This window comes from Caretta caretta, chromosome 12, assembly GCF_965140235.1.
Source record: "Caretta caretta isolate rCarCar2 chromosome 12, rCarCar1.hap1, whole genome shotgun sequence".
In the NCBI taxonomy this organism is placed as follows: domain Eukaryota; kingdom Metazoa; phylum Chordata; order Testudines; family Cheloniidae; genus Caretta; species Caretta caretta.
In genome coordinates, this window is record NC_134217.1 from 8185265 (window position 1) to 8210489 (window position 25225).

At 49.4% G+C, this 25225-nt stretch overlaps 1 long non-coding RNA gene across 1 annotated transcript; it reads left to right on the forward strand.

Moving 5' to 3' along the window:
- Nucleotides 1-928: 928 nt before the first annotated feature.
- LOC125620615 (uncharacterized) lies at nt 929-25070 on the forward strand. Its single transcript, XR_007352273.2, has 3 exons — nt 929-1448; nt 5864-6122; nt 24369-25070. It is a non-coding gene; the product is annotated as an uncharacterized LOC125620615 (long non-coding RNA).
- Nucleotides 25071-25225: the final 155 nt, after the last annotated feature.

Consider the following 25225-nt stretch of genomic DNA (forward strand, 5'->3'; position numbering starts at 1 on the left):
TTGGGGGGGTGGAGCTTATTGGGGGCAGAGCTTAGAAGAGTATGCCCCCACCCACACCGCTCCCTAACCCCCTACAAAGGGGCTTGGCTTCTGATCCCTGAACAGAGCAGGGATTCCACCTCAAAAAGATGCTGAAAGCCCAGCAAGAGCCAGCCCCTCCATGGCAAAGGCTGTCCCTGCACACACGTGGCAGCTGGCCCCTGCCTGCAGGCGCTTGCAGAGGCCAGCTGCATTGGCATCCCTCCCTTCTCCCAGGGGTGGGGAGGTGCAGGCAGGCAGGGAGGGTTATTGCCACTTGGAGCTACGTTAACGCCATTCAGACATTTGCCAGGCTCAGAGGGGAGCATGCCAAGGAGAGCAGCTGCTCCCCCACGGTCCGGCCCCTGCCCCCCCCCAGACTTGGAGCAGCAGCTGCCCATGCATGGTGGGTGGGTGGCCACCCACAGGGCTTGTGGCATGCGGGATGGGGCCATGCAGTGGAGCCGCTAGAAGTATTTGTGCACTAGAGTCACAAAGGGGTTTAGGCTCCTAACTTCAATGGGAGTTAGGAGCCTAAATGCCTTTGAGGACCTGGGCCTCTGTTCCCAGCCACTCACTTCCTCTGGGCCCAGTCCTGCTCCCTTTGACATCACTGGGATGTTTTCCATTGACTTCAGCATGAGCAAGACAGCTCAGGATACCCTCACGTTTTCCCTGGGTGCTGGAGAACCGTCTCACGTGTGTGACAGGGAGGCAATGGGGGAAGGGAGTTGTAGGGCCAGATTCTGCACTAGCTGCATTGGTGTAAATCCAGAGTAACGTCATTGAGATTTATACCAGTGTAAGTGATGCGTGATGCCACCCCCCATGCTCCTTAATGATGCTTCCCCTTGTACGGCAGACAGTAGGAGTGGGAGGGACATGGGATTAAACAGATGGCAAAGGAACCATTTGAGCGGAGGCTGCAGCGAAAAGGCAGCTGAGGATTAGGAAACCAAATCTTAGGCTGCTTCTGCAAGGATCGTGGAGGAAAGTCAGCAATTGCGATGTGATAAGAAGGGCACATGCCACTAAAGCCTTGAATAACAGCTGCCAACTGGCAACTCGAGCCAAGGCCCTGAGGCAACTGGGGATGCTCATTCTAGCAGAGGTATTAAGAATCTGACTCTGGATCATATAGGATAAAGAGAGCCAAAATGGTCTGCCTAGAAATGGGTTGGGTGGGGGGTGAGCTGCGTATCCCGTTTCCCAGGCTGGAATACAAATAATTCTTTTACCTGGATTTGCCACCCATGGAAAACTCTGGCAGCCCGTAACTCAACGGTGTAGCGCAACCAAGCCTAGGCGGGCTCGCTGGGGCATCGGGGACTTAGCAGTGCAATTTGCCAATGTCATTTAATGCTTCAAAGCGGAGGAGGAGAGAGAAGTGGACAGAGCACTGAATTCAGCGGCCTTTGTCACCAGGTCACGTAAGTCCCCAGCAGCCATTTAAGAGGGCGCTGCAGCTGGAGTTGACGAGTCCTGGGGTCAGTTAGGCCTGGTATGGGAAGGGAGGAAAGGGGCTCTGTGGGAGCAGGTCTGGAGATGTTCAGAGGGGTTCTCATGTCAATGAGGTCCCTCCCCTCCATAGATCTCAGACTTCTCCTTCCCCACGTGATGCTAACGGAGGGTCGCTGGCGTTACCCCCATAGGGAAGCAGGACCTCCAGCAGGTGTAGACAATGGCAACAAAGATGATGTTTTAGGGGTTGGCAGGGTACACAGAGACACAGGACTGGATGGAAGGGGCCTGAGTCATCAAGTCCAGCCCCCTGCTATTGCAGGCAACCCGGCCATATCATCCCATTCATAAATGTATCAAGCTCCAGCTTACAGCTAGTGAGGTGGTTTGCCCCACTACTGCTATTGGAAGGCTGTTCCAGAACCTCTCTTCTGTGACAGTTAAGTGCTATGGGGTGACTCAGGATCTTTGCCCCAATGGGCCCGATCCTCTCTGTGAAGCTCTCTTTGGGAGCAAAGCTTGCCCTCCCATTCAGTCTCCTCGGCGGTTTCACCCATATTCAGTCCTTCCTTCCTTGACTCTGGTGTACTTACTCCAGATTTGCCCCTGTGTAACCCAGATCTGGATTTGGCCCTCAGTGCATTAAGATTCCCTCGCCTCCTTTTGTTTAGCAATTGCCAAGGATCAGTTGTGCCTGATCCTGCGATTCCCACAGTCCGAGTTTGCTTCATGTTCAGCCAACAGGAGGTTTCACTCCGTGTTCAGATGACAGGAGGCTTGCAGAGCGCTCCGCAGTATTACGCAGGACAGGTGAAACTGGATCTTGAGCTGGAGATGCAGTTAACTGCTGGCATGGTGAGATTCCTCACTCATGAGGTGGTCAGAGCTCTGTGCTCCTCTTCTGACACTCAGCTGCTCATAATCCCCCTCTCTACACAGCAATTACTTCCCTCCTGGACATTCTGTCACCCTACCTGGAAGCACTGTACCACTGCCATTCATGTGTTCCAAGGACCATTTAAGTTACACATAGCTACTCAATATTCAGGTAAAGAGCAGGCAGGTTTATTGGACACATTCAGCATGACTAAATGTCCGTCTGGAAGGGACCACACTCGCACTAGCTGCATGTAACTCCTGGGACGGACCTTTTAGGGGCTGGCTCTCTTTTGACTTGGAGATGAGGCCATGCTGAGACCTCTGGAGCCAGATCAGAGTGTGAGGAGTGTTCAGAGCTGGGGTTCAGGTTTGGTCCAGTGTGTAGGTTGGAACTGAACTTCACAGGCAGCTCCTGGCTCGATCATCTCCAATGCTGCAGGCTGAGTTCCCAGGTTTTGAGTTAGGCTTCGAAGTCCTGGTGAAGAACCTGGAAGGGACCCATCCAGGAGATTCCTAGAACCCAAACTCATTCTAAAGATACAAGTTTACCAAGTTTTGCTTGCCATTCAAACCAGCCATTCTTCTTCCGGACTTCCTTCTTCCCTCCCCATCTTTATTATCAGTGCTGACCCTGGGAGGAAAGGCAGGTGGCTTTTCCCATTCATGTTCAGGAGACAACTTCTCAGCCCCTTTTCCCAGTCCTTCAGAAGAGCCACCTCATCCATCAATGGCTTCCGCATTTCTAGCCTGATCTGGAGACCTCTTTAACAGGCACTTAACTGAAGGAGAAGCTGCTCATTCCCAGCATAGTCAGAAACATTGCTGTTGTCTCTCTCTCTCTCTCTCTCTCTCTCTCCACACTGATTTCAATTGCCAGGAATAACAGTTCCATCTGCTATAGCAGGCTGCAGGCCCTACAATGGCTGGATAAAGTGACGCAGCAAACACAAGGATGCTCACTGGTGTTCTTCACGGAAACTCAGCACTCCTCTGGCAGGAGTTGGGGGAAGGCCCTGATGGAGAAAGGGTGCATCTGAGTGCTCCGCAGCAACTCTTTTGCCAGTGTAGAGATGCTGTTGATGGGCGCTAGAGGACAGTCACCCAAAGGCTGGATGGTGGAAGCCCAAGGTGGACACGTGTGGGGATCCTCCACAGAAAAGGTCTTCTACAAATATCATTGTAATGACCTCCTTCCCGGGTCACGCCCAGGATCTTCAGCAGCATAGCACAACACAGCCCTCTACCCTGGAGCTAAACCAAGTAACTATTAGCTGGTAGCAGTAGTAGCCTGTTCTCTGTGTATATCAGCCACTAGCTGGGGAAGCACTGAGCAATACACTTCACAAACAGGATGCATCCTGACAGTTTAGGCCATGTCTACACTAGGAGCATTTTACCAGTATGAGAATACTGGTATGTTATACTAGCAAAGCAAGCCTAGCATGGATGCAATGTATAGACATAAAGTTATGCTTTTACCAGGATCATTTATTCCCACTCCCTCTGCACCCACTCACATACACCCACACTCTCTCACACACACACCTGGAGGAAGAAGCTTTGCTAATAAAAGTGCAGTTTGGCCAGTGTAACTGCATCTACAACAGGGCTTCTGCATCAGTCAGGGATCACACCTCTTCACACCCCTGACTGACACAGCTGCGTTGGCAGAGGCCTGCAATGAAGACATACCATCAGTCTTGAAGGACAAATATAGGAGGGTAGTCACTGTCCCAGGGCTTCTCCTTAAAAATTGCCCAGAAGAGACAATGTTGACTGGAGGGGCCAGGTGTGTCATCTCCAAAGCACCCACAAGCGCCAGGAGAGAGACATTAGACAGGGTTTGGGTCCACTGGGAGGGACCTTCCTCCTAACAATTAATGTCTCAAGTATATTGGACACTTTGTTTTGCTATAGTCTCTTCCTCCCCTTGAGTGTGTCACTTTGATGATTAACAGCCCTCTTCCCGGAGGTTTTCTCTAGTGTGAAATGCACTTTTCAGTTATCTTTAGTGTCCAATTTTACACCCCCACCCCCACCATTTGCCCACTGGAATGAGTGGGGCTGCTCATGGAAAGGACACAAGGGGCGCTTCATCTAGATTGGTTTCAGAGGAACAGCCGTGTTAGTCTGTATTCGCAAAAAGAAAAGGAGTACTTGTGGCACCTTAGAGACTAACCAATTTATTTGAGCATGAGCTTTCGTGAGCCACAGCTCACTTCATCAGATGTGTACCGTGGAAATCTGATGAAGTGAGCTGTGGCTCACGAAAGCTCATGCTCAAATAAATTGGTTAGTCTCTAAGGTGCCACAAGTACTCCTTTTCTTTCATCTAGATTGTGACATTGCCGAAGACATGAGCAAAGTTTCAGCCTCTGGGCTGGAAAGGCTAGTATCTGCTTTGATATTATTAGACAGTGCCCTCTATTGGGCATGCCCACTCATGTCTCCATATCACAAAGGCTGTTGAAGAAGTCAGTAAGTTCCACTTCCAACTGGGAAAGTGTTTCAAGATTTAAGGGGTGCAGTAGTCATTTTCCTTCAGACTCCTACAAATAACCCTTAATAGATCATGCTTCCAGAACAGCAAGTCCGACTCCAAGTGACATCAAATACATGCAGCTGGTGTAATGGGCTTATTTCTGTAAGTGGAAAACTGACAAACGCTCAGCTGCCTTATCTTTCCCATGAGTCTCTAAGGTGCCGTAAGAGATGAAGTACTGTACATCAGTGAGGTAGAGCCAATTCGTGGCTCTCTCAAGTTCAGATCTGATAAACACCTGGATCTTTCTGCTTGGCATTAAAATCCTTTTTTTCCCCCTCTTTCTTTTTCCCCTTTAAAAAAAAAAACAGAAGGGAATTTAAGGCTAGTGGGAGGTGCTGGGTTGACAACCTCAGAGCAGAGCGAAACTGTCTGTATTCGCAGAGCAAGGGCAGTCATCCCTGCAAGTTTCTCTCCCCGCGCACCCTCCCGCACACACAGTCTCACCAATGTGCCCCATTACTGAGCAGAAGGGACCAGATCTTAAGAAAAGAGGGTCATTGGCGCGCCAGGTCCTTGGTCTCCCTGCTGTGACAGCAAGCAGAGATGCTAATTAGCACCCACTAGGTTGGTCATTTAGCTTTGGAAGCTTAGCCAATCAAGAATGGCACCAAACAGCTTTACTGACTTTTGCTCCCGGTACAAAAAAAATCAGACTGAGGAAGACAAAGAGCAAAGGAAGTTTCAGATCTTTTAATTTTGCCAAACTTTCACCATTCATGCTGAAAATAGGGTGTTATAATGGGACATGTCAGGCAACCCTTCAACAGCTATAATGAGAAAGATACACTCAGATACCATCCGTAAGGGACTCTGCCCTCCCGAGGGAGGGTACGCTATGGGTTCCAATCATTACTCGTTATCTGTCCCTCTGTTTTCTGCATTCCTGGCAGCCTAACAAAACACCACGGGATGTCATTTGCAATATAAAAAAAAAAAGTAATCCACAACTTTTTATTCCAGGAAATGGAGACAGCAACTAGAGGAAAGGCTACTCTCAATTTGATTCTGACAAACAGCAAGGAGCTGGCTGAGAATGTGAACATGCAAGGCAGCTTGGGTAAAAGTGATCACGAAACGATAGAACTCATGATACTGAAGAATGGGAGGAGGGAAAACATCAGAATAAAGACAATGAGCTTCAAGAAGGCAGAGTTTAGCCAACGCAGCAAATTGGTAGGTAAAATCCCATCGGAAGCAAGTGGAGAACCGGTGTTAACAGGTCAGTTCAAAGTCAGGGTGGATGTGGTGCACTCCCAATAACTGAGTAGGAGGTGTCAATATCAAGAGAGGGAAAATTCCTTTTGTAGTGAGCCAGCCACTCCCAGGCCCTATTCAAGCCCAAAGTAATGCTGTTAAATTTGTTTGCATCTGTAATTTTCACTCCATGCATCTGAAGAAGTGGGGCTTTTTACCCACGAAAGCTTATGCCCAAATAAATCTGTCAGTCTTTAAGGTGCCACCAGACTCCTCAGTGTTTTTATGTCTACACTAGTGAGCTTCCACTGCTGTACTGACCAGCTGTGCCACTGTAAAATTGCTCGTGTAGCCGCTCTATGCAGATAGGAGAGCTCTTCTGTCGACACAAGAAAACCACCTCAACGAACGGCAGTAGTTATGTCAGCAGGAGAAGCTCTCCCACCGACACAGTGCTGTGCACACTACCGCTTATGTCAGCGAAACTTATGTCACTTGGGGGGGTGTGTTTTTCCCCCCACACCTCTGAGCAACATAAGTTTTGCCAACATAAATGGTAGTGTAGATGTGGCCTAACAAAGTGAACCTCCGTGTAAATGGGGTAGGAGCTGAGGCTAAAATAGGAAAGGAACAAATTAAGAATTACTCAGACAAGTTAGATGTCTTCAAGTTGGCAGGGACTGAAGAAATATATCCTAAATACAATACTTAAGGAACTGTCTGAAGAGATCTCTGAGCCATCCCAGAGGACTGGAAGAGGGAAAATATAGTACTTATCCATAAAAAGGGGAATAAGGACAACCCAGGGAATTATAGACCAGACAGCTTAATTTCAGTACCCAGAAAGACAATGGAGCAAGTAATCAAACAATCAATTTGCAAGCACCTAGAAGAAATTAAGGTGATAAGTAACAGTCAACATGGGTGTGTCAAGAACAAATCTTGTCAAACCAATCTAATATCCTTCTCTGACAGGGTAACAAGCTTTGTGGATGGGAGGCAGGGTGGGAAGCAGTAGATGTGATATATCTCGACTTTAGTAAGGCTTTTGGTAATGTCTCACGTGACCTTTTCATAAACAAACGAGAAATATAGCCAAAATGAACCTACTATATGGTGGGTGCATAACTGTTTGGAAAAGCATACTCAGAGTAGTTATCATTGGTGCACAGTCAAGCTGGAAGGCCATATCAAGTGGGGTCCCGCAGGGATCAGTTCTAGGTCTGCTTCTATTCCATATCTTCATCCATGATTTGGATTGTGGCACAGAGAGTACAATTATAAAGTTTGTGGACAACACCAAGCTGGGAGGGGTGGCGAGCACTTTGGAGGACAGGATTGGAATTCAAAATGATCTGGACAAACTGGAGAAATGGTGTGAAATAACTAGGATGACAACAAGGACAATTGCAAAGTATTACACTGAGGAAGGAACAATCCATTGCACAAATACAAAATGGGAAATGACTGCCTAGGAAGGAGTACTGAGGAAAGGGATCTGGGGATCATAGTGGATCACAAACTAAGCTGGAGTCAACAATGTAATACTGTTGAAAAAAAAACCCCACCAAAAAACCCAACCCACCCCCCACACCTCATGAACATAATTCAGGGATGTATTAGCAGTAGTGTTGTAAGCCAGATACAAGAGACACAGCTTCTGTTCTATTCAGCACCGATAAGGCCTCAACTGGGGCACTGTGCCCAGAACTGGACACAATACTTCGGGAAAGATGTGGACAAATTAGAGAAAGTTGAGAGAAGAGCAACAAAAATGATTAACAGTTTAGAAAATATAACCTAGGAGGAATGATTGAAAAAAAAAATGGGTTTGTTTAGTCTGGAGAAGAGAAGACTGAGGGGAGACAAGATGAGTTTTCAAGTATGTGTAAGCAGGATCTGAATGAACTCTCCCCTGACAGCTAGTTCGGGAGGGGGAGAGACTTCAAGAGCAAACTGTATTTACATGAACACACCTGCTTTGCATAGGTATCTAGCAGACAGCAGTTGTGTAGCTCCAAGTGATTGGCTTTGGCTGGTATTGGGCTACAAATCACTTTAGTATGGAATGCAGGGGTAATGAAATTTTATCATCTTCATTGTATGACTAAAGGAGAGCAGAACTGTGCTGAGCTTGTTCTGATTGAGGGGTCACCCTCAGCAAAAGGAACTTGCTAAGCCAGGGGCTTGAATGTCAGAACCGTGTAAAAGTAAAAGGTGTGGGGACAGGTGTCCCAGCCAGGAGATGTGGCCTCTCCCCAAAGGTCCCTGGTCTGGTTTAACCTGTTCCTTCCCACTGTTAAAAGAAAGAGCTAAATAGACTTCATTAGGAGCCTTTTGTTATTTTAAATGCTCAGGCAAAGCTGAAATCACTTGGGATGGGGCAGTGTTTCTGCCCAGCCCGCAAAGAGCTGAAAATTGCTAAGAGACTGATGTGCAGAGGTCACAGCAGACAAGCAGGTGGCAGCAGACGGTGACTGACAGTTGACTGGTGAACGAGTCGCTGGTGAGGCGGTGAGCAGAACGAGTGGCTGGCGAGGCAGCGAGAAGCAGCGGCTAGTGGGGCGGCCAGGCAGCGAGGAGCAGCGGTTGGCAGGGCAGCCAGGCAAAGCAAGTGCTCAAATGGTGGAGCAAGCAAGGTGCCTTCTTCCCTGGGTGGGAGGTGAACTCACACAGCTGCGCCTCTGAACCCTGGGTCCTCTCTGACCAAGGACAACCACTGTGAGTAGTGTGTGGTGCGGGAGCAGACAGGGGCACAGAAAAGGAACTTTTGGTTGTAGGACTCAAGAACATGAGGCAGAAGACTCTGCCCCATGCATTCTGGGGTGGATGCCCTGCTGACAGTTTTATGCTTATGAATCCTGCTTGTGGCATTCTCCCTAACTAATGCCGGGGAATTCCCTCCTTTCATTAAAAGTTTATTTTCTACACTCAAAAAGAAAAGGAGTACTTGTGGCACCTTAGAGACTAACCAATTTATTTGAGCATGAGCTTTCGTGAGCTACAGCTCACTTCATCGGATACATACCGTGGAAACTGCAGCAGACATTATATACACACAGGTTTCAGAGGAACAGCCGTGTTAGTCTGTATTCGCAAAAAGAAAAGGAGTTCTTGTGGCACCTTAGAGACTAACCAATTTATTTGAGCATGAGCTTTCGTGAGCTACAGCTCACTTCATCAGATGAAGTGAGCTGTAGCTCACGAAAGCTCATGCTCAAATAAATTGGTTAATCTCTAAGGTGCCACAAGAACTCCTTTTCTATATACACACAGAGATCATGAAACAATACCTCCTCCCACCCCACTGTCCTGCTGGTAATAGCTTATCTAAAGTGATCATCAAGTTGGGCCATTTCCAGCACAAATCCAGGTTTTCTCACCCTCCACTCCCCCCACACACAAACTCACTCTCCTGCTGATAATAGCCCATCCAAAGTGACCACTCTCTTCACAATGTGTATGATAATCAAGGTGGGCCATTTCCTGCACAAATCCAGGTTCTCTCACCCCCTCACCCCCCTCCAAAAACCACACACACAAACTCACTCTCCTGCTGGTAATAGCTTATCCAAAGTGACCACTCTCCCTACAATGTGCATGATAATCAAAACTAATCAAGATAATCAAGATAAACTCAGACTCTGTGCTTGCAAGCGGGGAAGTATTGCCTCTCAGAGGCGCCCAGGGGTGTAAATTTCCCAGGTTACTGGGTGGGGGCTCGAGCCAGTTCTGCGTTGTATCAATGGAAAGGAACCCCTAGATATTAAACCCGGCCCTGCTTGCTGCCAGCTCCACCTGGCAGAAGGGTTACATATGTAAAAGGCTGTTGTAAAGAGGAGCGTGGTAAACCGTTCTCCTTAACCACTGAGGACAGGATAAGAAGTAATGAGTTTCAATTGCAGTAAGGGCAGTTTAGGTTGGACATTATGAAAAAGTTCCTGCCAGGGTGGTTAAGCACTGGAATAAATTGCCCTGGGAGGTTATAGCATCTCTACATTGGAGATTTTTAAGAGCAGGTTGGACAAACACCTCTCAGGGATGGTCTAGATCAGGGGTCAGCAACCTATGGCATGCATGCCATAGGCAGCATGCAAGATGCTTTTGAGTGGCACTCACACTTCCTGGGTCCTGGCCACCGGTCCTGGGGGCTCTGCTGCTGGCCTGGGGTCCTACTGCCAGTCCCCGGCACCTGGGGTCCCATCCGCTGGCCCCACTCAGCCCGCTGCCGGCCCCAGGTCCTGGCCACCGGTCCCAGGGGCTCTGTTGCCATCCTGGGGTCCCGGCCACCGGCCCGGGGCTCTGCTCCTGGCCTAGGCCCAGGCCTCTGCAGCCGCCCCCAGCTGTGGCCCACTGGCCCCAACCTAGGGCAGTGAGGGGTACAGACAGGGGCAAGAGGGGGTGCAGCTCAGCACCCCCGCCTTAAAGATTGTTCCAGGGCTGCTGTACTGGAATATTTTTGAGTCCTGATTTGCTGCTTCCATCACTATCACGTCACGTGGAACAGCGCATTGTGTTTGACATTGTGCGGGCCGTCTGTCGCAATTTCCCCCCCCCCCCCACTGTAAGTTGAGGGGTACATTTGACAAAATGTCAGCTCCTCAGAAAGCAAGGTTAGATGTCCATTCACTTCAGCCTTCTTGGACAGACACATCTGGATTTATTCAAAAAAAGGACCGTGCTGTTTGTGCTTTCTGTTGTGAAAGTGTTGTTTGTCGCACATCAAGTGTTCGACGACATTTTCAAACGAAGCACGAGAAAAACCTTTCTTGATGAAGCCGACAAGACTGAACCGATCAAAAAGGCAGTAGCAGGATATGAGAAGCAAAGCAGTGTTTTTAAATGCTTACGTGTAAGTAAAAATCAAGCTACAGAAGGAAGTTACAAGATTGCAGTCACAGTGCATTGCAAAAAACGGAAAGCTGTTTACAGATGGGGCATATATAAAAGAAGTTTTTCTCAGCATTTCAGAGTTCTGGTCAATGATTTGCCAAATAAAGCTGCGTATCTAGAATAAGAGAACTGCCTGTCTCTGCCAGAACAGTTGAGAGACACGGAAGTGAAAGGACAGAAAACATTAAAGAAAAGCAGACGATTGCGTTAAAAGACACAGCAGTGTTAAGCGTTGCAGTCGATGAGAGCGTGGCTATAAATGACGTTCCCCGTTTGGCAGTTGTTGCAAGTTATTGTGCTTCCGATGAAATCCAAGAGGAACTTTGTTGCCTGCATAGCACAACAAAGGGGGAAGATATAGTGGAAACTTTTGTAAACCGTTTTGAAGAACGAGGAGTTGACATCACAAAAATATTTTGTGTGACAACAGATGGTGCTTTTGCCATGGTCGGAAAACAGAAGGGATTGGTAAAGTTACTTGAAAATCAAATTGGCAGCCCGACAGTCAAATTTCACTGTGTCATCCATCAAGAAAACCTGTGTGCCAAAATTTCTAATTCAGAGCTTAATAATGTGATGGATACTGTGGTGCAAACTGTGAATGTCCTTGTTGCTTGATCTGCTTTGACTCATGGACAGTTTCAAGCACTGCTAGACGACACGGATAGTGCTTATAATGACATTCCACTTCACAGCAACAGTTGGAGGCTAAGTCGTGGCAAGGTTTTGGTGCGCTTTGTAAACTCTTTTGATGCAATCCAGGCCTTTTTGTCCAAAAAGGGACAAAACTACCCCAAACTGGATGATGACAAATGGCTGTGTAAGCTCATGTTTCTAACTGACATCACCGCTCACCTAAATGAACTCAACCTCCGCCTCCAGGGTACAGGGCAAATGGTTCTGGAGCTTTATGAAACCTGGAAGGCATTGATTGTAAAACCAGCAGGTTTTTTCTGGGGATATTCGAACTTCGACTTTCCGCTACTTCCAACACATAAAAGAGCTATCGACACGTTGCATTGTCAGTGTCGATGAGATTGGAATGTACATGCAAGAACTGGAATCAGAATTTTCTGACAGATTTCAAGATTTTCAGCAATTTGGCCCAATGCTTTCTTTCTGAAAAGTTCAACGACAGCGACTGGGATTTGTCTGTATTTCAGTGGATGGGTGCTGAAGATTTTGAAATGCAGCTCATTCAGTTAAAAAGCTCAGAACTGTGGGCACTTAAAGCTACTGAGAGAGATCATGGGGCCTCTATTCTGACCTGCCAGTGAAATTTAACTGTTTGAAGAAAATTGCATTTGTAATGCTTTCAGCATTTGGATCCACATACCTATGTGAACAGGTATTTTCACACATGACATCTGTCCTCTCGGAGCCGGTTAACAACTGATCACTCAGAAGTCTGTTTGCAGCTTAAAGTATCACAATACGTGCCAGACATTGGAAAACTCAGCAAGGAAAAGCAAGGGCAAGGATCACACTAAACTGATAAGATCTGCATTTTAATTCAATTTTAAATGAAGCTTCTTAAACATTTTAAAACCCTTATTTACTTTACATACAACAATAATTTAGTTATATATTACAGAGAGAGACCATCTAAAAACATTAAAATGTATTACTGGCATGTGAAACCTTAAATTAGAGTGAATAAACGAAGACTTGGCACACCACTTCTGAAAGGTTGCCGACCCCAGGTCTAGATAACACATAGTCCAGTCTCAGTGCAGGGCAATAGACTAGATGACCTATCAAGGTCACAGCCAGTCCTACATTTCTACAGTCTCTGGGCCCTGGTCTACACTAGGACTTTAGATCGAATTTAGCAGCGTTAAATCGATTTAAACCTGCACCCGTCCACACAATGAAGCCCTTTATTTCGACTTAAAGGGCTCTTAAAATCGATTTCCTTACTCCACCCCTGACAAGTGGATTAGCGCTTAAATCGACGTTGCCGGCTCGAATTTGGGGTACTGTGGACACAATTCGATGGTATTGGCCTCCGGGAGCTATCCCAGAGTGCTCCATTCTGACCGCTCTGGACAGCGCTCGCAACTCAGATGCACTGGCCAGGTAGACAGGAAAAGAACCGCGAACTTTTGAATCTCATTTCCTGTTTGGCCAGCGTGGCAAGCTGCAGGTGACCATGCAGAGCTCATCAGCAGAGGTGACCATGATGGAGTCCCAGAATCGCAAAAGAGCTCCAGCATGGACTGAACGGGAGGTACGGGATCTGATCGCTGTTTGGGGAGAGGAATCCGTGCTATCAGAACTCCGTTCCAGTTTTCGAAATGCCAAAACCTTTCTGAAAATCTCCCAGGGCATGAAGGACAGAGGCCATAACAGGGACCCGAAGCAGTGCCGCGTGAAACTGAAGGAGCTGAGGCAAGCCTACCAGAAAACCAGAGAGGCGAACGGCCGCTCTGGGTCAGAGCCCCAAACATGCCGCTTCTATGATGAGCTGCATGCCATTTTAGGGGGTTCAGCCACCACTACCCCAGCCGTGTTGTTTGACTCCTTCAATGGAGATGGAGGCAATACAGAAGTAGGTTTTGGGGACGAAGAAGATGATGATGAGGAGGTTGTAGATAGCTCACAGCAAGCAAGCGGAGAAACCGGTTTTCCCGACAGCCAGGAACTGTTTCTCACCCTAGACCTGGAGCCAGTACCCCCCGAACCCACCCAAGGCTGCCTCCTGGACTCAGCAGGCGGAGAAGGGACCTCTGGTGAGTGTACCTTTTAAAATGCTATACATGGTTTAAAAGCAAGCATGTGAAAGGATTACTTTGCCCTGGCATTTGCGGTTCTGCCTTTGCAAAAGGTTTCTGGGGAGGGCAGCCTTATTTCGTCCTTCATGGTAGGACACTTTACCACTCCAGGCCAGCAACACGTACTGGGGAATCACTGTAGAACAAAGCATTGCAGTGTATGTTTGCTGGCATTCAACCAAAATCCGTTCACGCGGTGGGAGGAGGCAAAATGCGACCTTGTAACGAAAGCACATGTGCTATGTATGTAATGTTAACTTTCAAGGTTTACCCTGAAAGAGTGTAGCCACTGTTTTATAAAATGTGTCTTTTTAAATACCGCTGTCCCTTTTTTTTTCTCCACCAGCTGCATGTGTTTCAATGATCACAGGATCTTCTCCTTCCCAGAGGCTAGTGAAGCTTAGAAAGAAAAAAAAACGCACTCGCGATGAAATGTTCTCCGAGCTCATGCTGTCCTCCCACACTGACAGAGCACAGACGAATGCGTGGAGGCAAATAATGTCAGAGTGCAGGAAAGCACAAAATGACCGGGAGGAGAGGTGGAGGGCTGAAGAGAGTAAGTGGCGGGCTGAAGAGAGTAAGTGGCGGGCTGAAGACAGGGCTGAAGCTCAAAGGTGGCGGCAGCGTGATGAGAGGAGGCAGGATTCAATGCTGAGGCTGCTGCAGGACCAAACCAGTATGCTCCAGTGTATGGTTGAGCTGCAGCAAAGGCAGCTGGAGCACAGACTGCCACTGCAGCCCCTCTGTAACCAACCGCCCTCCTCCCCAAGTTCCATAGCCTCCACACCCAGACGCCCAAGAACACGGTGGGGAGGCCTCCGGCCAACCAGCCACTCCCCCACAGAGGATTGCCCAAAAAAAAGAAGGCTGTCATTCAATAAATTTTAAAGTTGTAAACTTTTAAAGTGCTGTGCTTAAAGTGCTGTGTGGCATTTTCCTTCCCTCCTCCACCACCCCTCCTGGGATACCTTGGTAGTCATCCCCCTATTTGTGTGATGAATGAATAACGAATGCATGACTGTGAAGCAGCAATGACTTTATTGGCTCTGCAAGCAATGATTAAAGGGAGGAGGGGAGGGTGGTTAGCTTACAGGGAAGTAGAGTGAACCAAGGGGCGGGGGGGTTCATCAAGGAGAAACAAACAGAACTTTTACACCGTAGCCTGGCCAGTCATGAAACTGTTTTTCAAAGCTTCTCTGATGCGTACCGCGCCCTCCTGTGCTCTTCTAACCGCCCTGGTGTCTGGCTGCGCGTAACCAGCAGCCAGGCGATTTGCCTCAACCTCCCACCCCGCCATAAACGTCTCCCCCTTACTCTCACAGATATTGTGGAGCACACAGCAAGCAGTAATAACAGTGGGAATATTGGTTTCGCTGAGGTCTAAGCGAGTCAATAAACTGCGCCAGCGCGCCTTTAAACGTCCAAATGCACATTCTACCACCATTCTGCACTTGCTCAGCCTGTAGTTGAACAGCTCCTGACCACTGTCCAGGCTGCCTGTGTACGGCTTCATGAGCCATGGCATTAAGGGGTAGGCTGGGTCCCCAAGGATACATATAGGCATTTCAACATCCCCAACAGTTATTTTCTGGTCTGGGAATAAAGTCCCTTCCTGCAGCTTTTGAAACAGACCAGAGTTCCTGAAGATGCGAGCATCATGCACCTTTCCCGGCCATCCCACGTTGATGTTGGTGAAACGTCCCTTGTGATCCACCAGAGCTTGCAGCACTATTGAAAAGTACCCCTTGCGGTTTATGTACTCGGCGGCTTGGTGCTCCGGTGCCAAGATAGGGATATGGGTTCCATCTATAGCCCCACCACAGTTAGGGAATCCCATTGCAGCAAAGCCATCCACTATGACCTGCACATTTCCCAGGGTCACTACCCTTGATATCAGCAGATCTTTGATTGCGTGGGCTACTTGCATCACAGCAGCCCCCACAGTAGATTTGCCCACTCCAAATTGATTCCCAACTGACCGGTAGCTGTCTGGCGTTGCAAGCTTCCACAGGGCTATCGCCACTCGCTTCTCAACTGTGAGGGCTGCTCTCATCTTGGTATTCATGCGCTTCAGGACAGGGGAAAGCAAGTCACAAAGTTCCATGAAAGTGCCCTTACGCATGCGAAAGTTTCGTAGCCACTGGGAATCGTCCCAGACCTGCAACACTATGCGGTCCCACCAGTCTGTGCTTGTTTCCCGAGCCCAGAATCGGCGTTCCACAGCATGAACCTGCCCCATTAGCACCATGATGCATGCATTGTCAGGGCCCATGCTTTCAGAGAAATCTGTGTCCATGTCCTGATCACTCACGGGACCGCGCTGACGTCGCCTCCTCGCCCGGTATCGCGTTGCCATGTTCTGGTGCTGCATATACTGCTGAATAATGCGTGTGGTGGTTAATGTGCTCCTAATTGCCAAAGTGAGCTGAGCGGGCTCCATGCTTGCCGTGGTATGGCGTCCGCACAGAAAAAAGGCGCGGAACGATTGTCTGCCGTTGCTCTGACGGAGGGAGGGGCGACTGACGACACGGCTTACAGGGTTGGCTTCAGGGAGCTAAAATCAACAAAGGGGGTGCCTGTACATCAAGGAGTATTTCAGGCAGGACTGCACGGAGGGTTCCAATAAGAAATGGTGCACCTAAGTTATCGTTGTTATTGGAACAAGGAGGTTAGCCTGGCCTCTGATTGATACATGGCTAGATTTACCTCGCTGCACCTTCTCTGTGAGTGACTGCAGTGTGACCTAGAGGAATGAGTCCCCTAGACAGGGGAGGAGGCAAATGAGTACAAAACAAATCTGGTCTATTTCTTGTTTTGACCCACTCCATCTATCTTTTACATCTTTGGCTGGCAGCAGACGGTGCAGAAGGACTGCATGCCATCCACATCTCATGGCTGCTTGGCAGAAGATGGTACAGTACGCCTGCTAGCCATCCCCATCTCTTGCCTGCCTGGCAGAAGATGGTGCAATACGACTGCTAGCAATCCTCATCTCTTGCCTGCCTGGCAGAAGATGGTACAGTACGACTGCTAGCAGTCCGTATCGCCTGCCTGCTCACCATAAGACGGTTCAATAGGACTGACTGCAGGACTAAAGAGAATGACCTGGTCAAGTCACTCCAAATTTAGTCCCTGCGCCCATGTCTGCCCAGGCGCTCCCAGCCGACGCGGCCAGGAGCACCTCGGACACGATGAGGACGACTACCAATCGTATTGCACCGTCTGCTGCCAGAAGGCAAGGGGTTGCTGCTACTGTGCAGCAAAGCCGTACCGCGTCTGCCAGCACCCAGGAGACATAGGGTGACGGTTACCTGAGCGGGCTCCATGCTTGCTGTGGTATGGCGTCTGCACAGGTAACTCAGGAAAAAAGGCGCGAAATGATTGTCTGCCCTTGCTTTCACGGAGGGAGGGAGGGAACGGGGGCCTGACGACACGTACCCAGAACCACCCGCGACAATGTTTTAGCCCCATCAGAGCGCTCCATTGTGACTGCTCTGGACAGCACTCTCAGATGCCCGATTGTTTGCCATTGCTCTGACGCTGGGAGGGGCGCTTACAGGGTTGGCTTCAGGGAGCTAAAATCAACAAAGGGGGTGGCTTTACATCAAGGAGTATTTCAGGCAGGACTTCACAGAGGGTTCCAATAAGAAATGGTGCACCTAAGTTATTGTCCTTATTGGAGCAAGAAGGTTAGCCTGGCCTCTGATTGATACATGGCTAGATTTACCTCGCTGCATCTTGACTGCAGTGTGATCTAGAAGAATGAGTCCCCTAGACAGGGGAGGGGGGGGAAGCAAATGAGTACAAAACAAATCTGGTCTATTTCTTGTTTTGACCCACTCCATCTATCTTTTACATCTTTGGCTGGCAGCAGACGGACTGCATGCCATCCACATCTCATGACTGCTCGGCAGAAGATGGTACAGCACGACTGCTAGCAGTCCGTATCGCCTGCCCGCTCACCATAAGACGGTTCAATAGGACTGACTGCAGGACTAAAGAGAATGACCTGGTCAAGTCACTCCAAATTTAGTCCCTGTGCCCATGTCTGCCCAGGCGCTCCTGATCGACCTCACAGAGGCGACCAGGAGCACCTCAGACATGACGATGACGGCTACCAGTCGTACTGTACCGTCTGCTGCCACAAGGCAAGGGGTTGCTGCTACTGTGTAGCAATGCCGTACCGCGTCTGCCAGCACCCAGGAGACATAGGGTGACGGTTACCTGAGCGGGCTCCATGCTTGCCATGGTATGGCGTCTGCACAGGTAACTCAGGAAAAAAGGCGCGAAATGATTGTCTGCCCTTGCTTTCACGGGGGGAGGGAGGGAACGGGAGGCTGACGATATGTACCCAGAACCACCCGCGACAATGTTTTAGCCCCATCAGGCATTGGGATCTCAACCCAGAATTCCAATGGGCAGCGGAGACTGCGGGAACTGTGGGATAGCTACCCACAGTGCAACGCTCCGGAAGTCGACGCTTGCCTCGGTACTGTGGAAGCGCTCCGCCGAGTTAATGCACTTAATGCACTTAGAGCATTTACTGTGGGGACACACACACTCGAATTTATAAAACCGATTTCTAAAAAACCGACTTCTATAAATTCGACCTTATTCCGTAGTGTAGACATACCCTGGGAGGCATCTCAACAATGAGCTTCTATCCTCAGAGTTAATCAGTAGGTTTCCAGGCTGAGTTGTACACAGAGAATAGACGAGACTGCTCAGAAGATTCCAGGAAAGTCAAGGATATTTTGGGTATTTCTGAACCAACAATTAGGGTCCTACTGGGGACGTTATTTCACCCTCCCCATTATTACGAGGGGCTTACACTCTCCAGATACAAGCAGCTACACTACGGGTAACAAACAGAAGTTGAAATCCTGGCTGTATTGCAGTCGGTGACGAAGCTCCCATTGGCACAGGGTTGGGGATGGTAGGTGACAAAAGGGACGGCAAAGAGAAGAGGGTGGGGGAAACACTACAAGTGAAAGGTGTGAATTATTATTGCATGCGATACAGCAGAACGTAGAGATCTCAGCAAACGGCCAGGGCCCTGTAGTCCCAAGTGCTGTACAATGGACTGTCCCCGCCCCAAAGCGTTTACAGTTCTAATTATGGGATTTAGTGATTTGCCCATGGTCACACCGGAAGTCTGTGGCAATGCTGAGAAGTGAGCCCAGTTTTCCTGCGCCCCAGTCTAGTGCTTTAACCACCAGACCATCCTGTCTAAACTCCTGGTGGCACTCCCTATTTAGATACCATTGAGAGTAACAAGGTTGTAATCAGCGGAAGACTACAATCCCCTGAGAAGATTCTTGACATGTGGCGAGAGATAAGGGGGACAGATGTGATAGAGGCAGAAAGCGATTGCTTCTTAAATCACCCTGTTAGCAGATGCTAATCTTGTCTGAGTGAGCGGCCTAGAGGGGATAAGCAGACATCAGTAGTTCCCTTAATGCTGGTGGTTAATGCCACAAGCAGCAAAATGCAGGTTAGTTTGTGTCGGGTCCTTAAAGTTATTCAAACACAATACATGTACACGTGAAATATCTGGTATTCTAGTAACATGCCATACTTAATGGGAAAATATATACTCTTCATAAACGAGAGCTTTTGGCATAAGAGCACCTGTAACAGGTTACCTAGGAGTCATGGAATCCCCAGCATCAGACGTTGTTTACAAAAGATTGGACAAAACACCCATCAGATCGTCTAGGTGTACTTGGTCCTGCCTCAGCCTGGGGAGGGATGGATTAGATGACCTCTTTCATAGAACAGAATCATAGAATCTCAGGGTTGGCAGGGACCTCAGGAGGTCATCTAGTCCAACCCCCTGCTCAGAGCAGGACCCATCCCCAATTTTTGCCCCAGATCCCTACATGGCCCCCTCAAGGATTGAACTCACAACCCTGGGTTTAGCAGCCCAATGCTCAAACCACTGAGCTCTCCCTCCCTCCCTCTTTAGGTCCCTTCTGCCCTGAAGCCCACCACCCCGCCTGCTGATAAAGGATCAGCGCATTGGTCCAGTGAAACTTTTCAAACGTTGACCCAACCCTCGAAGCGCCAGGAGACACGGCACAGAATGAGCGTGGCAGTCTCCGGGTATGTCTACACTGCAATTAGACGCCCGTGGCCGGCCCCTGCCAGCTGACCCAGGCTTGCGGGGCTCGGACTAAGGGTCTGTTTAGTTGTGGCTGAAGCTCAAGCACCGAGGCCCTCCATCCCTGCAGGGTCCTAGAACCTGGGCAGCGACCCGAGCCCCACCGGCTCCACCACAACTAAACAGCCCCCTTAGCCGGAGCCCAAGTTAGCTGGCAAAGGCCAGCCCGGGTTTGAATTGCAATGCAGACACGGCCTCTCGTCTCGTCTCGGCGAAAGCCAGCGCCGTATCTTCCACTAGCCGGATACTCTTGCCGCTGACGGGCAGAACCGTGCTGGGGGGCTGGGATTGTCAAAGGCGCTGGAAGGCTCAGCGGGAGCCTGTCGCTGTGCAGCCTCGGCCTTGAGCACCCCCTTGTGGCAAGCGGCCGCACAGCCCGCATGCCTGTCTCAGTTTCCCCGTCATTCACCCCTGCAGAGGCACGGAGTCGCACATAAAGTCTCTCTGGCTCACTTTTTTAAAAAGGGTAATGCTGCTCTCAGCATTGCAACCCCCGATTTAGGATCCTAAATCCCATTTTCAAGAGGATTTAAGCACATAAAAGCAGTGTGCGAGTCCTGAAAACAGTGCCCTGAACGCACGTCCACAGCTCTCGCTCATAAGGGACAGGACCAGAACATCCTGCAGGCTGCCCGTAGCGGCAATCCAGGACATTCTGGCACAACTCAAGCCCTGCTTGGGCACCAAAATCCCACCACCAGGATCCGTGATACCTAAATCCCTCTTGCAAGTGAGACTTAGGCTCCTAAATCAGTTAGGCATTGCAATGCTGAGAGCAGCAATATCTAAACACCTTTAAAATGCCAGGCCTCAGTGTCCGGTTCCAAGGCCCAGCACTGGGCATGGTTTATTCCTTTCCCCGCGCAGTAATCCACAGAACCACAGGACACAACCAGTCTCCCCACATCCCACAAGGTTACAACAGAGCAGTTCTTCAATCCCCTTGTAAAGTCACTGTTCCCAGGGCAGCCGCCTGAGAGTCATGAACCCCTGTCCCAGTCCCTTAGCCCCTGTCCCAGGGCCCCACTCTCCAGGCCTGTGATTTCTAGGAGCTTCTGTCTCACAAGCTTTCCCCTGTAGCCCCAAACCAGGTCTCCCAGGGCCACAAGGGTCCCCACAGCATTCCACTCTCCAGCCCTCCTCATCCTTGTGTCCTATCCCTGTTCAGGGAACCTCCCTCCAGGACCAACCCCTTATTCTTGTGCTCCCCCTCAGGCCCTCTGCCAGAGGGCTCCCTGCAGCGTTCCACTCCTCAGGCTTCCTCGCCTGCGAGTCCTACCTCTGTTCCTGGCATCCACCTTCAGAGTCTGCCTCTTGCTTCTGGGCCTGGCTTGCTCCAACCAAGCTAGGTCTTGTCCTTTGCCCAGGGGCTTCTGCCCAAGCTCTCCTGTGACTCAACAGGGTTCCCCAGCTCTGGCCAGTCCTCCAAACAACTTTCCTTGGAGCTCATCACCAGCAGCTCCCACTTACTGCTTTCCTTCAGTTCTCCTATAGCTGATTCCCCCCCCAGGGCAACTCCGTATTGCTCCTTCTGCCCTGCCTCCCCTCATCTATGGCCCAGGTATCTTCTCTTAATCCAGTTGGGAGGCAGCTTGCGAGTCACAGGTGCACTGGCCTCTTCCCACATACAGAGCCAATCACCCCGTGACACACCCCATTTGAAAATCCCAGCTGTGTTCCCTCTAGCTTCCAGTGCAGCGCTGCTTCCCAGGGAGCTGAAACCCTCTATTTCCCTAACCAAATGTTTTGCCCTTTCCTGAGTATTCAGGTCTCAAAGGTCAGTAACAAGAGAAAAGTCCTGACACCCGTGTACTTGCCTTGTCCTGATTCTTGTCCCAGAGATCCTTGTGGCTGTCCTTGTGTCCATCACATGAAAGAGGTTGGCTAGTCATGGCTCTGTGCATTTCAGACAGAGGTGAAAGTAAGCCAGTCCGGTCCAGTCCGGTTTGCTGGACTGGACTGGCTGGTGATTTAAAGGGCCCGGGGCTCCCTGCAGTGGCCGGAGCCCTGGGCCCTTTAAATCGCCGCCCGAGCCCAGCTGCCAGAGCCCCGGGGTAGTGGTGGCAGGGCTCTGGCGGTGATTTAAAGGGCCAGGGGCTCTGGCCACTGCGGGGAGCCCTGGGCCCTTTAAAGCACCGCCCAAGCCCCACTGACGGAGCCCTCGGGTAGAGGCGGCAGGGCTCCGGTGTGATTTAAAGGGCCCAGGGCTCCCGGCAACGGCCGGAGGCCTGGGCCCTTTCAATCGCCACCCAAGCCCCAGGGCTCCCAGCCGCCTCTGCAGCTAGTAGCTGCGGGAGTGATTTAAAGGGCCCGGGGCTCCCAGTCGCCGCTACCGCAGCCCAAGCCCCGGGGCCTTTAAATCTTGATTTAAAGGGCCCCGGGTATTTAAAGGCCCCACCTCTTCTGGTTGAGGCCACACCCCTGCTCAGGACTCCGGCGTACCGGTAAGTCCTTTAAATTACTTTCACTCCTGATTTCAGAGAGAAGGCATTTCCCACAGATGCTGGTCCTTGCCACAGGGCTATGTGGCTGTGTTCCACACTCTCAGCTTCTGGTTATTTATTCTTAAATGTTCCAATCTCAGGAAAAAACACCTCCCACTGTGAACCAAGTTCTGTGCTGTCTTCCTGAGAGGCAGAACTCCTGAAACAATAGCTCTGAGATGAGCGGACTGCCCACATCCCTCTCAATGGGGCGAAAACGCTGAAAACGAATGGTGACAATGTAAATGGCAACCCCCGTGAACTATTTCACTGCTGAACATTTGAGCAGACACATCCAGCTAGCGTGCTCCTCCCGCAATCCCAAACCACCTCCCATGTCTTCCTGAGCGCCACAGACCTAAACGGCCTCCTCGCCAGCTTCCAAAACTCCAGCTTCCCCTGAAGACTTCTATGACGTAGCAACATGTTGTCAGATGGATGACATAGGCTGGCATCTCATAGGCCATCACATTTCACCCACAGTGCTGGAGGCTCCCTGTGATGGCAGGGAATTGATTTGGTGAGACGTGCTCAAATGATCCTCGCCGATGATCCGTGCTACAAAGCAAGGCAACCACCCCCGCCCACAGGCCTCCTGCCAAGCTGACCTCAGGGAAAGTTCTTTCCTGACCCCAAATCTGGTGATCAGTATGACGCTGAGCATGTGAGTGAGACTCACCAGCCAAGCATCTAAGGGGTTATCTACATGGCCCTGCAATTTGAACTATGAAATCAAAGCACTAACGCAGTCCTGTTTCAAACAGGACATTTAGCTCGCACCTGCAGCGTCTACACAAGGCAGTTACAGCACCCCACTGAGATGGATGCAATTCACCTCCTCCCGTAGTCCGGGGCCAGAGTAGACAAGCCCTAAGAGAGTATTCTCTGTACCCGTCTCCAGCTGTGGCTAAGCTCTGCTGCTTCAAAGCCACACAAACTAACAAAAAACCCAACCAAACCCCCACCCCCCAACCTCCCAAAAAGAAGAATGTATCTGATCAACTGTGCACTGGGAGAGAAACCCTTTCCTGACCCCTGCACCTGACGGGCAGAAGCCCTGAAGCCTGAGATTTGATTACAGCCATTGTTTTAATGCAGAGCTGCCAGGGTTATAAGCATATTGAGGGCAATGCAGGCAATCCTGTCCTCCCATGGGGACAGGATGGGAATGAATAGGGGGAACTCATGGATTCACAGCGTCCGAGGCCAGAAAGGACCTTCACAACCATCCAACCCCTCCCCCTCCAACACACATGCTGTAAAACAATTCCCAGAAGCTGGAGTAAAGCATCTCTTTTAGAAAGACGCCCAACCCCATTTTAAAGATGCCAAGCAATGGCGAGACCACCCCCTGGGAAGCTGATCTACTGTTTAACCACCCTCAGTGCTAGGGAACCGCCTCGTATTTCCAGGCTGAATTTGTTGAACTGCAGCTTCCAGCCATTGACTCTTGGTATGTAAAACCGGAAGAAAAGAAACCAAATGCAAAAGCCCAGAGATCTTCTCCATGTGTAAATTCCTATTTACATGGGGAGCAGCACAAAATAAATGGAACTTGATATGAAAAATAAGCGGGGACTGATTGGATTGTTTTTTTTTCGTATTTAATTCAATGCAAACCTGACTGTTCAAAATTCAGATGATGCTGCCATGGAAAATATCAAGAGCTCCACAGACTGGAGAGGTCTTGAGCAGCAATTTGGTCCAGCCCGCTGCAGAGTACCCACGCCTTGACTTTAGGTGAGGTCGGACTGTGTGTGTTCAAAGTACAGTGTCTAGCCCTATTGTATATACTGTACTAGGTTTCTAGAATAGGAACAGATTTTTCCCCATCTCTTAGGTTATACTGACACCTCATGGTTTGGAAGGAATGGGGTTTGGTTTCTGCTCTGTGTGTATACATGATGTATATATGATTTGCTTTTGTGTACATATGATATTTTTTCTTTTGCTGCTAGAATGACCTTGTGTATGAAGAAGGGCCGTGATGGGCATGTGTCTGGAAGTTGGTCTTCAATTCTGAAAAGGATTCTATAAGTAGCATGCAGTGATGATGTAGCCATGTAGGTCCCAGGATGTTAGCGAGACACGATGGGTTTATTGGACTCTGCTGGTGAGAGAGACAAGCTTTCGAGCGGACACAGAGCTCTTCTTCAGCTTAGTTAAGTCTCACAGTTAGATTTAAGAGAGGGAAGCAGGATAATCCCTAACACGAACAGATTTTTTTCCCCACGAACTCTCTGATTGTTTTAAATTTTTAAACGTTGGCAGTGTTGCCAACTCTCGCAAGTTTAGCCTGAGTCTCACAATATTTGGTGTGTTTCTTAGAAACCCAGCTCCTGGAATCATGTGAATATATGAGAATCTCAGCTTTTGTTTACCAAAAAATTGTCTGTTTCTCGCTTTCACTGTTGGGGAAAAAAAGATTGAAACTGTGACCCAAGCGCTCCCTAAAAGTTAAAAATCAGAAGGTAAATAAAAACCTCAACATTATTTTAAAAAAAACTCATGATTTTTGAGCTAATCTCTTGGTGTTTGTGGACCTGACTCATGACTTATATAGCAATACCGCATTTGCTTAATTAGATTGTAAGTTCTCTGGGGCAGGGACTGTTTACAGTGTGTTTTTAGGGACTGCTCACCGTGCACCGTGTTTGTACAGCACTAGCCTAGCACAATGGGACCCCAATTCGTGGTTTATCTCTAGCCCAGTGGTTCCCAAACTTTAACAGCCCGCGAACCCCTTTCGCTAAATTGTGAAATCTCGTGAACCCCCTCCTAAAAATGAGTATTTCCAGGGATTTAAGTTTAAATT